The following is a 13,038-nucleotide window of genomic DNA, read 5'->3' as shown; positions in this document are numbered from 1 at the left end:
TCCTCATTTGTAGCTACATTAGTATTCTCTTTAGAAAGTTTGACCGATACACTTTAATCAAATCCTTGATATTCCTCTAGTTCACTCTTGTTGTTCTATTGTTTTTTATCAAAGAACACATTTACTCTGACATTTTTACCCTCCACAATATTATTGGTCCATTTTTTCAAACATCGGTATGCTTTACTCTTTATGGAGTAACCTAAGAAGGTTCCTTCATCACTCTTAGGATCAAACTTTCTAGAGTACTCATCCCTCTTGATGTATCACCTGGTTCCAAATACCTTTTAGTAACTCAGATTGGGTGAGTATCCATACCATAATTCATATGGATTCTTATTTGTCTCCTTCTTCACCTGTATTTGATTCAAGGTATATATAGCAGTACTCACTATCTCTCTCTAGAAGACATGTGGAATATTCTTATGTATCGTTAGAGTCCATGCATAATCAATTAGAGTTATGTTTCTTCTTTCAACAACTCCATTCTGCTAAGGTGTATTGGGTGCAAACATCCACCTCATAATCCTATATTCTTCACAGTAATTTATGAACACTTGAGTGTTGAACTCTCCTCCTCTATCTGATCTCAAACATTTTAGACTCTCACTAGCTCCTATCTCCACTCAATCCTTGAAGACCTCAAACATTTGAAAGGCTTCAAATTTTTCTTTCAAGAGTACAGCCCACATCATTATTGATAATTCATCTACAAACATCATGAAGTATCGGTCCCCATAGAAACTCTTAGTCCTCATATGACCACATAAATTTGTATGCACTAAGTCTAGCACATTCTTAAATGAATAAGATTTGTTTCTGAAACTAGATTTGGTCAATTTTCCTAGGTGACATTCTTTGCACATAGCATTCTCAGGTTTCATAATCTCAAGCATACCTCTGATAGGATTCATTTTACTAACCTTTTCTATGCTATCAAAATTAACATAACACAATCTTTTTTTCCACAACCAATTATCTTCTACCTTTTCCATTAGGCAACTTCCTACAATGGTGTCAAGTAGAATAGATTACCTCTAGTTTGTTTACCGGTAGCAATCAGACCTCCTGATTTATCACTTATTTTGCATATTCCTTCATTAAACTTCAATCAGTAACCCTTATTGTTAATTTGTACAATTCTTAATAGACTATACTTTATCTCTTCTACCTAGTAAACATTTTCACAATTGGTTTCATCATTTAGGGCTATATATCCCTTACCTTTTATTGCATAGGGAGCATCATTGTTGAATCTCACCATTTCTCCATTATAATCTTCCATGTTGAGGAATTTGTTCCTATCACTAGTCATGTGGTGAGTGAAACCACTGTCAATTACCCAGTCTCCACACTAGTTTGAACTGAAAATCAGTGCCATATCACTTTCCTCTATGCTATCTTCCTTTACCACTACAAATGTAATCCCTTCTCCATCATATCCTTCTGATTCTTCATTGGTAACTCCTTCTTGATCTTCTCTTTGTATCTTCTAAAGTTATCCTTACTATCATTGTCAGGACATCTAGCTGCAATATGACATATTTTATTGCATGAGAAACACTTCAGGGGTAGTTTACCTCTGTATTTCCCTTTTCCTCTAGGCAGCATTCTTGCTATTAGAGATTCAAGCTCATCTTGTCCCTGTTCTTTAGATAACAAGTTGTCATGTTCATGAGAATGGCCGGTTCTTGTAGTAGAACTACTTCCAATTTCTTTTATTCTCATTGTTGGTGTAAGTGTCATGGAAGATTTGAAGACAACATTAATCTTTGCCATACTATTATCATAGTTGCTTAGTTTAAAGGCAGTCAAGTTACCGATCAGGGAGTCAATTGTAACATTGATTGTTCCCAAATATCCGAGTTCCTGAATTGCACAAACCCTTATGGCATATTGTTGTAGAAAGGTACTCAATATTTTGCTGACCACATCATCTTCTTCATGTTTTCCTCCAGGACTTCTGATGGAATTTACCACATCCTTTATTCTTTTATTGTAATGTTCTATATTTTCTCCTTCTTTAATCCTCATCTCATCAAATTTGCTTCTTAAACTATCCACTTTAGGATTTTGTACATGAGGATCTCATCCATAAATAGTCTTCAGCTTATTCCATATCTCATAGGCTATTTTTCAGATCTTGAACCTCAGCATACTCATTATCTGATAGAGTACTAGCATTCACATCAATAGTTGCAATGTTATCTTGCCTCTCTTTGATCTAATCTGCAGTGAGAACCCATGTAGGTTAACTATACTATATGCTTACATGATTCCAATATTGATCTCCTAGGGTTCTTAGATAGAGATTCATTCTACCACACCATAATGTGTAATTCTCCTTAGATAACTTGGGGCCTTCCTTTTGCACCATCTTGGATCTTTCCTTAAGTTGTCAAGCTCTTCTAAATCTAAGGAACAGGGCTCTGATAACAATTATCCCAACTCGTGCTAAGAGGGTTGGGGTGAATTAGCACTATATCATGTTGGTCTCAGAAAAGACACCCAAGTTCACATGCAAACTATCTATAAAATAGCCAATCTCAATCAATGAATTCTTCAGGGCTTGGAAAACATAACATAGGATCCTAATGATCCTCCTACACTTTAGGTTCTGCAAGACCTAGGGGGGACACCCTTTCATGCATAAAATACAACCAATTACAGACATACAACATTAATAAAAGCAGATTAATCTCACAGGGCTCAACAACAAAGAGGTTACTATAGATGGGCTATATCTACATTGATATCTCAACAAGATTGAAGCATGAGATAGATGGAACAAACTAAAACTACAGACATAAAACAAATGGATACTTGATATTTTAAAATCTCTGAGAATCCCCATAATCTGCAAGACCAGTGCCTTATCCAAGGGCATGGAGTCATACATCAAATTGAAAATGAAAACCTCTATTGCAAATCCAATTTATTAAGAAAGATATACCTATATCAATGCCTGACATTAATACATTCTAAACTCAAACTGAGGATCATACATATCCAAACATTATCTTGATTTCAAAATGATTGCTCATAGAATTTAAACCCTTCCTTGAAGAGTACCTAATAACACCCATTACACTTCCACTTTGAGAGTTCAAACCCAAACTCCCTTGAAGACTAGATCCATTGAAAATAAGAGAAGGCCTAGAGACAATCCAATAAACTATATATATGCCTTACATATATGTGACCTGCAACAGAAAACACTTACAACAAAAAGATACTCTATTTCTTGAAAAGGGACATTGTATTACAAATTTGGCCAAAAGCTCAGAATTGGAAACCAAGATTATGGAGCCTTTCTCACAAAAATATGGAACCCCTAAAACATAAGAAGACTCCCGAATAAGAAGGTAGGGAGTACACAATCAGATTTTTTTCTCTAACCACAACAACTGTTATCACTCTTTGCGAAATTGGGTATTCTTGTCCCATGGTCGGCTAAAAATCTGCAAAAAAAATGTGTTTGGCTTGACCTTGTTGCCTCTGTATTTCTTGGGTCAAAAGAGGGTTTAAGGTTTATGAATTCTATCCCTTTCCTATGTTTTGAAAAAATCCTTGCGTTCTATTATTGCATTACCTTTTTCCACTTAAAGAAGGGTCGGTTTATCATGAAAAGTGTCCCCCCATAGGTTTTCCCTAGGCGGTCTTTTTAATGTTTTCAAATATTATGCCTTTTCCTAGGTCTTGTTCTAATGTTTGTCGGGCTCCTTAATAATTGTGCAAGTCAATGTTAATCCTATGATTGTTGTTGTTTCATTGGGCAGAAACACCTCGCAGGTTAGTGCTCACGAAATGGTGAAAAGGGTAAGCGAGCCTGACCAAAGGACTACTCATCAAGTTAAAAGAGTGCAACTCGTATTCGATCCAATGGATGGTGTTGCTTTGTGAAGCCCAAGATGCATGTGATTTACCTTTCATGAAGTGGCGAAAGACTTGGTGGGTCCCAGAGGTAAGTGGTTCTGTTTGATAAAAGATGATCAGTTTAGAAGAGATCAATGATTGGCATTGCTTCGCTAGCCAAAAGATGCATGTGTTTTACCTTTCACAAAGTGGAAAAAAGGTGGAGGGCCTGGGTAAGGTGACCATAGCAGGGGTAATAGATGAGTAGGTTTCTATGATCTAACGGTGGTCATTGCTTCGTGAAAATGAGTTACCTGAGATTTAAGGTCTGTGAAGTAGCAAGAAGGTTTGTGGGCCCAAAAGGAGAGTCAGGTTGTAGTTTTAAAGACCGATTAAGTAGGAGTTAATCAGATGGTTGTCATGGATTCGTAGCCTTAAGTCAAGCAAAGGTTTAGTGTTTTCAAAATAGTGAAATGATGTGGCAGTCACACGGTGGATGACGTGGTAGTACAAATGGATTGCTTCATGGAAGGAATTGTTGACTCATAAGAAAAACATGTGGCCTTAGAATGGAACCCGATAGAATTATCTAAGCAAATAGCCGACTGCCACATGGCATTTATTTGTTGGTGATGAAACAAAGGCAAGTGGTTCTTTAGTTGGGGGCCCACTTTGAAGGTCTAAGTGTGTTAAATGTTGTGCATCTCGTATTTGATCCAATGGTTGTCATTGTTTCATAGCCCAAAGATGCCTACACTTTATGTCTTTGCGAAGTGGTGAAAACTGTTAGTCGTCATGGTTGAGCACGGTTAGTTAAGAAGACTGGTGGTCACTGTAAGAAGTAAAGATCGAGCAAGTAGATGATGATCTAATGGCCGACATTGTTTCATGTGGTGAAAGTGAGCAAGGTTTAGTGTTTGCAAAATAGTGAAAAGAAGGTAGGGCCCGACACTAATGTAGAGGGACTAGAAGGAATAAAGGTAGTGCAAGTTCCAAGGATCTGATGATCATTGTTGCTTTGTGAAAGAAAAGCTGCAAAATGATGAAATAATGAAATAGGAAAGTACTCAGAAGGTTTGTGATCCGTTGGAGCCTATTTTTGAATTCAATTTATGAATTCAATTCTGAGGTGATAACTAAAGCATGCGGGATTAATTTATCAATTCAATGCTAAATTGCCATATTAAGGTCTGCATCAATGGAATACTGGTACCATTTTGACAAATTTGTTGTAGAGGAGCTGGTGCAGAGTGAGTTTCTTTAGGCAAATAACCAGGTTTTTTCTGTGTTTTCCTTGCTAGTTGTAGTTTGAGAATCGGTGTTGCTATATGAATTGTTTCATTAGAGTTTTGTGCAAATCTCAATTGATATAATTGAATTAATGGGATGGTGCTAAGAAGGGAGTTAACAGGAAAGGTAAACTACCAAGATAACAATATATGTGACAACTTTATTGAACAACTAACTATGTCTACCAATGCCAGGGCCAAAGCAAAAGAGTTGGTGCCGAAGAACCCTCATTTAAGAATTGGGGATGGCCTATATGAAAAAGGTAAATGGTTAAGGGATCCACAAATAGGGATGTCAGTTTTAGGACTGTTCAAGGTAGGTTTAGGTCAGAGACATTCCCTTGCCCCTTTAAATAGTATATGGGAATTGAATGTGGGGAAGCTTATTGTCCCTAGGGTCTTCATGGATGTAGATTTGTTGATGCTGATTGCACAAAATTATGACCCTGTAGCTAGATGTATCAGGAATGTGAAGGGGTCAACCCTCATTGAAATTAATGATGATGAATTCAGAAGAGTGTTTAAGCTTAGCGAGGCTTCAAATTTGTTAGAGCCTATTGATTTTGAATCACTTGCCCAGGTTTATAATGCACAAAGGGATCACCTTAGGAGTGGCCCACTAAAGGAGTTTTTTGTTAAGATAGGAGGGCTGACTATTGTAGGCCCCAACACCATGGAACCATTCTCCCTAAATTTGTTTACTTTAAGAGCTAAGGGCATGTATTGGGCACTTTGTCAGATTTTTGGAGAAGATGCTGAGAAAAACATGTCAACCCATTATATGCTGATAATTGCACAGATTCTAAACCCCTCTCTGGCAATAACATTTGACTATGTGCCTTACATCACTAAAGCAATTCATGTAGGGCAGGTGGACAGATCATTTGGATAGTATTCTCTTCTAATGCACATGTTTTTGTTCAAGGGTGTTGATTATTTTGCAAAAGAAATGGATTTGGTCAAGGTGAAAGATAAGGAAGAGATGCCTATTCAACTTTGGAGTACTGTTTTGTCTTGGGATGGAGAGGATGCTAGCTATTTAAAGTTTGATAGATGCTTTTCATTTAAGATTAGGATTCTTTTGTGCATAGAAAATCCTAGGATCCCTAAGGTTCTCTTAGAATTCCTTAGACCCAAAGAGTTTGTTGAGGGTATTAAGATTGGTCATAATTGGGGAGATATGTATTTGTACCCTATTTCTATAGTTTTTAGAGTATATGGTTTCAAAGGCACTCCATATTTATTGCCCTATCAAGTCCCACTGAAGATAGGAAGTGCAGAAGTCTTAAGGTAGATTCAAGGTGTGCAAGAGGTAGAGCTGACAAATAGAGGTAAAAGGACTATTTTCCCAACTATTACCATGGCCCATCATTTTGTGATCACCAAAGGTGGCTAGAAGTATCTTGAAGAATTATTTAAACCATATAGATTGTCAACTACAGTTTCAAGATTTGCAGACCCTGAAGATTTTTTCAATGACATGTTTAGAAAAAGAGCAGTTTGTAAAGGTAGGCCTCACCAATTTCAATTCCCTAAAGATTTAATTAGGAATGAATTCAATTTGGATGAGCAAAAATTGAGGAAAGAGAAGTGGGTTGCACACAAAAGGGCTCTTGATTTCATTCATCAATTTAATAGTAGTTATGACCCTCTTTCTAGTTTCAATCCCTTTGAGGAGAAAATCAAATTCTTAATTCTTTATTTTGAAGACCTCATGCAAAATTTGAAGGAAAAGAGGGAGGTTATAATGAGAAATGACCCTGACATGGTTAAATTGGATCTAGCTAAGCCTGCCTTTGCTAAAGCTATCCCACTGGGTGATTATGTCATGCACAAAAAATCAAAATATAGTGTGATGATGCCAGTGACTAGTAAGCCTTCTACTTCAAGAGGGAAAAAAACAATTGAAGATGTCATTGGCATCCAACACTCCTCTAAAAGGCAAAGAGTGGGGAAGGAAGTGCAAGCAAATGAGCCTCTATATTCTCCATCTCAGTCCCCTATCCACATAGGAGATGAGTAGGTGGTGGCCGAACAGTTATTACAGTTATGGAGTCTTGGGGAGATTGCCTACACATATGAGGAGACACAAGAAGGGATGCCAGAAGAGCCACCTAGTGTTGAGATGTATTTGAATTAAATTGAGTTAAAAGGTAAAGAGCTAGACCCAATTGTTAAACAAGCCAGTGAGGAGTTCCTGGCTGATAGTAACTTTCTTACAACATGGGCCTTCATGCAATTTGTATGGAAACAAAACATGGAACAATTTAAGGCTAGATGTGAAAAAAGGAAGAGTGAGTAGCCTCATAGAGATGTAACTTAGGTGGAGGAAGAGGTAAAACAAGAAATGATTCAAGAATTCAAGACCATTACTCCTGAAAAGGGAGGAGAGATGGTATCAAAGGCTGGTGTTGTGATCCTCCCTAAGTGGGATATAGCTGATGCTCTGGTACTTTAAATGGCCAGGAAGGAAACTAAATGCATGGAAGGAGTGACCTTCAACAAAGATAATGCTGCTTTAGTTATGTGGTCATTCAAAAAGGATGAAAATAGAAGAACGAAAGATGCCTCAGATTCTACTTTCCCAAGAGGCATGATTGTAAAAAGATTTCAAGATACAATGATGGTGGAAGCTGCAAGCATAGTCTTAGAAACTACAAAGTTCTATGTGGCAGTGGCAGAAAAGGAGGCAAAAGAAAAGGCTAATCTCCAATTGAAATTGGAAACAATCTTGAAGGCTTATAATGAAGCCAAAGAATGAATAGCCAACCGAGATAGCATTATTCCTGGGCTTTAGAGTCAGTTGGAAGGTCAATACCATCAAGGTGAGTCCTCTACTCTTAGGATAGCTTCTTCTCAAGCAAGACCTCCACCTACAAGTCGTATCATAGAATATCCCCCTTCTCCTATGCTTTCTAGTTTCCAACCAACTAAAACTGTTCAACATGAGTTGGAAAAGTTGAAACAAGCTCAAGCCCTATTTGCAAGCAAATATGAGGAAAAGGTAAAAGCCACAATTTTGAAGTTTGTTGATTTAGTTAGGGCCTCTGTCGTTCATATTTATATGAAGAGGATTCTGAATATTTTGACTAAATTAAGAGAAGATGAGACCACTTTGGAACCAATTCTGAGTAAGTGGGTGCCTAGGGGAAAAGAGTTAGAGCTTATGTGTTCATCCCATGCAGATGCAAAAACAAATGACAACCTCAGATCCACCTATGAATTCACGAAAGAAATGAATATACTCTCAGAAGAAAGGGCAGGTGTGAAAAGAAAAGCCCAATTATATAGAAATGAATATTCTGATCACAAGTATGAGTTGTTTCAAGGGGGTTTTGTTGGTCCTACTCAATTAAAAGAGGAGAAGGCATAGCTAGAAGAGCTAGACCATAAATTATCCCAAAGGGCCAATGAAATCATTAACACTTATGACACACCCTTATTTGTCAAAACAATTGAGGAGATTGAAAAGGTAAAATCACATTATGGTTTCATAAAAATAGAAATTGGGTAGATAAGAGTTACTTAGGAAAGGCTAGAAGAAATGAAGAAGAAGATTTTTAGCTTCTCTTGGTTGAGTGATGACATGTTCTAGGAGTGGAAAGACAAGTATGCTAGACAAAGAGAAGATATTCCAAAATAGCTAGAAGATGTTGCAGTAGAGCAACCAACTGAAGAGGTGGTTGATGCTGAAAAGGACTTGTAACTAATTCTTGGAGAATATTACGGTCTGTAACAAACTTTTCTTAGAAATTGTTTGAAGCTTGTAAGCATCCATGATATTATAAATGGATACCAAGAATAGTAAAAAATTGATCACAAGAATTTTGTAAAGAAGCTCTGGCAAAATATATTTAGGGCTTTTTTTCTGGTTTTAAGCAGATTACTCTAGGTTATGTAATATTTTCAAGAATGAATATAAATATATAGATCAAAGTTCCAGGACTAAAATTTATTTGTCTTCTAGTGTGCATTCTTTAGTTTGCTGGTTTCATTTAGATAATCTAGGGTTGTTCGAATGAGAATGGATTGTAAGGAAATCTTATAGATGTTATTTCTGGCTTTTGTCTTCAAGAGAGGGATTAAATGTGCATGAAATATATCTGTCAGCAAATCTATTGTTTGTTGCTATGAATCTGATGAATTTTTAAAGTTAAATGGGAGAGCACCTATGTATATGTTAGGCATGTATGGGGTTCATGAAAGCTGAGATGATGAGATGTATGAGAATGTTTAGTTTTGAAAATTATTGCTTGATTTAGGTGACTCTATGGCCTGGATAAAGCACTAGTATCCGATTGTAGGATTTCTTTCTATCTTTTCTTGAAGATCAATACTGAAAATGATTACAAGTTTTTCTTTTAGTGTTTCAGTTTCATTGAGGTGATGAAATCCATAGGTTTTTAGCACTGGTTTACTGTTATATGTTACTCTTGAGTTCTATTTCCCTGATCTTTTCATATGTAGACAGAGTTATTTTATTTCTTACAGGAAGGATATAAGGGAAATCAAAATTTGAGACTAACAAAAGATGCAACTCTGCTAGGGAATAGTCATAGTGTGTTATATGCTACAGATTGGTGTCTGAAATTAGTTTAGAAATTTTATCTGGATATCTGTGTGTTTGTGTTAGATTTTATTATCTCTCATTTGTATTGTTCTTTTCTCTAGAAATTCTCTCGATCTTTAAGGTCTTTGCAAGAAATTTGTTAAAACTTGTTTTCTTATTTTCCTCACAATTGGTGGGTGGCGACTCTGACAATGATAACTAGTCCTTTTGAATAAGTGTAACTCTTTTAAGAAAAACAAGTATAATGCAGAGAGGAAGGAACACTAGGTCTTTCATGAGGAAACATCCTCATGAGATGTTGCAAGAGGGATTACCTAAACAGGCACAAAGAGGATAGAGAAGATCAGTTGTACATGAGCCATCTAATGCTGCTCGGGTACATAAGAGCATCAATACAGGTAAGTCATCTGAGAGACCCTTATATGCAAATTCAAATTCTTCTTCCCATGAATCTAAGCAAGATATTTTAGGTTTACATTCTGGTTTGTTTGGTAATATTGAAGATGTCCAAGTTCTCAATCAAGAGATCTTTCATGCTAGTTTGTTTGGGAAGGACAGGAATAGTTTGAATACTAAGAGAGATTTTGTACCTAAGACAGTTGATGGAAACATCAGTCTAATTGATATTGATCAAGTCAATGTGTTAGACTCTGAAGAAATCTTCTCTGATGAAGATAAGGTATCTCAAGAAATTGAAGTCCTGAATAGAAAAGTCCATCATTTAATTTCCTTAAGAGCACAAAAGGAAGAAAACAAGGAAAAAGAGGTAAAAGAAAAATTGATGGAGAGAGATAGGCTTTTAAGGCAGATTGCTGATCTTGAGTTATTTACCCAAGAGAAAGCCAAGAGTGAGGATGAGGGTCCAATTATCAGAGAAATTCTAGTCCCCAAGACCAACCTTCCATACAAATTTGTTGTGAAACCAAATAGGGAAGTCCTTAGTGACCCACAACCTATTAGAAATAATGTAGATAAGGGGAAGCAGAAGTGCATGGAAGATGGGTCTGGATCTAAGACTACAGTGGAGATCTTTCATATGCTATCAACACATGAGAGAGAGATGGAGAGGATGAGAAAAGAGAAAGAAGATTTGCAAATGGAGTTGGAAAAGGCTGAATTAGAAGCAGCCAATTTAGAAGTTAAAAGAAAGATTAATTATCTAAAACCTCCTCCTATAATTTTTCTTTCAGCAAACCCAAATCAACTTGTTCCTCAGCAAGCTTCACTCCCTCCAGTCAAAATTCATTCAAACTTTCCTATGAGTACTGTCTCAACTAATATAGCCCCTGTTAATAACCAAGGTAACCAAATCCCTCTTCCTCATAGCCTTACTGTAAGAGTGAACATGGGAAATAACCTTGCTACTAACCAATTCCAGAGAAGACCTATTAATTTAGAACTATATAGGTAACTCTTTTATGATGGAATCCTAGGCTATCCTAACCATGTTCATATAGATTTAAGGGATAGACTCCACAAATTTGCTGGCAACAATGCAATCAGTGCAGAGGAGAACTTAAAATCTTTTGGTGACTTAATAAATGATTATAAAATTGTAGATGAAGATGTCATCATGAAATTGTTTGTGCAATCCTTAGTAGATGATGCAAGGGATTGGTATAGAGGTCTCCCTATGAATAGCATTGGGTCTTGGGAAGATTTTAAAAATTGCTTTCAAGAACAATATGGTGACAAGACAAATGTGAGCTTTATGCTCAATGAGTTCAATAATATTAGAAAGTCTGATAATGAAATTATCATAGACTTCAATGGTAGATTTCAAAAAGTGATGCATAGGCTATATCAAGTAATGAGGTTAGATGATAATATGTGTTTGAATACTTATTACAATGCTTTTGATTCTAAAATGGCCTATATTTTGAGGGATAAAAATATGCATAGTCAAAGAGATGCATTTAGAATTGCCATCAATGTGGAGAGTAATAGGAAAGGATCTAGGAAAGTAGGGAGAAGAACCGATGGTAGGTTGTGGCAAGAATCAAAATAGCAACCCAATAAAGTTGCTAAAGAAGAAGACAAAATAGAGAAATTAGTGGCTGTCATGAAAGATCTTACTACCAAGGTGAGTAAAAATGATAAGCCTCATTACAACTAGCAAGATAGACCTCCTAGGTTGCATGACATGCCTGATAACACCACTTGGAAGGATGGGAAACCCCAAAATGAGAAGCCAAAAAACACTCAGAACCAAGATACCCCAGATCCTTTAAAAGGAGGAAATGTTCATAATATGGAGAATACTCCTTGGTGCATGGTTTGTGATGGACCGAATTCTCCTCATCAATGTGTTGTAGCTCAAGCCCTTGAAGAATCCATGAGACAAGAGGCTGAGCTTCATATCAATATATTTGAAACTACTATTGAAAGTGATGATGAGTCATTACAAAGTGAACCTAGTGAATGTGATGTGCTAAATAGTAAAACGTCTTACCAAGGATAGTTGACCCTTGATTGGCATACCACTTTGAATGTGATAACAATTGAAGATGAAGAAGTTCATCTCAAAAGACCCAGTGATGAAGAAGTAAGAAATCTCACTAAGGTTGCCATAGCCAAAGCCAAGCACAATTACAATTTGAGAAGTACTAAGAAGGATGGGGATCAAGGTGAACTGGCTCAATATTCATAAAAGAAGTATCCCAGAAGAATGCAGCAAGTAATGCCACTTTGCCCCAAGATGGTAAAGAAAAGAAAAACCAAATTAAAGATGTAGCCAAGGGTATGGATAACATTGCTACTGGTGATATACAAGGAACTGCCACAATGAAGAAGACAAGTCAGCCTAAGATAGAGAAAGTCAAGACTAATACTAAGTTGATTAATAATTCCACATTTGATATGACTCAAGCTCTAACCCAGATGAAGGTCACTATCCCATTGATATAATTATTGAAAATAAAGGAACATAGAGAAGCTTCTTTATCTTTATTTTCTAAGATATTTGACACTAGCACAACTTTGCATTCAGGTTCAATCAAGGATGAAAAGGATCATGAGCTGCAAATCCTGGAGGTATATGTTGGAACAACTATTACACAAGAGCCTTCACAGGTTGATCCTTTATATGTTCCTTTGTTAGTGAATAACTGAATAATTAAGAACTGTATGATAGATTCTAGTGCAGCTGCAAATGTAATGCTATATGGTGTCATGAAAGAATTAGGATTGTTAGTAGATATAATGTATGGGAAATGTTGTTCTATGGACAACAAAGAAGTGCCAGTGATAGGTATAATGAAAGATGTGGAAGTAAAAATAGCAGAATTCTCTGAGGCAACATATAAGATGGATGTCATTGTAACT

This window comes from Cryptomeria japonica, chromosome 7 (genome assembly GCF_030272615.1).
Source record: "Cryptomeria japonica chromosome 7, Sugi_1.0, whole genome shotgun sequence".
Taxonomy (NCBI): Eukaryota; Viridiplantae; Streptophyta; class Pinopsida; order Cupressales; family Cupressaceae; genus Cryptomeria; species Cryptomeria japonica.
The sequence above is the reverse complement of the archived record's forward strand: the minus strand, read 5'-3'. Positions refer to the sequence as shown.